Source organism: Arachis ipaensis, chromosome B04 (genome assembly GCF_000816755.2).
Source record: "Arachis ipaensis cultivar K30076 chromosome B04, Araip1.1, whole genome shotgun sequence".
NCBI lineage: Eukaryota > Viridiplantae > Streptophyta > Magnoliopsida > Fabales > Fabaceae > Arachis > Arachis ipaensis.
Window position 1 is genome coordinate 83,215,515 of NC_029788.2, and position 562 is coordinate 83,216,076.

The following is a 562-nucleotide window of genomic DNA, read 5'->3' on the forward strand; positions in this document are numbered from 1 at the left end:
CCATCCTTCCTCCACGCTACGCAGCCCAACCCCTTTCCTCACTGCCTTCACTGCGCAGCAACAACAACAACAACACACAAAAATTTCCTTGGTGTTCCCTGAAAGAAAAATAAATCCGAAGGGGGAGTGGGGTGAGGAATCCACGGAGAAGGAAGGAGAGGGGGAAGAAGAGAGAGGCGGCGCGGTGGGTGCCACTGCCATCGTCGCCGCCGTTGCTAGCCGAAGGGAGAAGAAGGATCTGTTCATGCCGTCACCACGCGGTTGCTGAGCCATGCCGTCGCCGCCAATGCTGTCCTGTTCTTGGAACCTGAGCCGCACCTCTGTCACCGAACCAGAGGAGCTCATCCTTGCTGAGTCACCGCCATATTGCCCCTGCCGACGAGCGCGAAGAGTGAGGGAGAGCGCGACAGGGGAGACCATCGCCGCCTGGGTCACCGTCGCCGGGCCTCCTTGCCGTCGCCAGTCCTGCTTGTTCTGACGCCGGGAAACTCGTCGCTATTGGGGTCTCACCGCCGCCGTCCCTGTTGTGGCTGGTGTCGCGCCGGAGAGCCATCATTGCGGG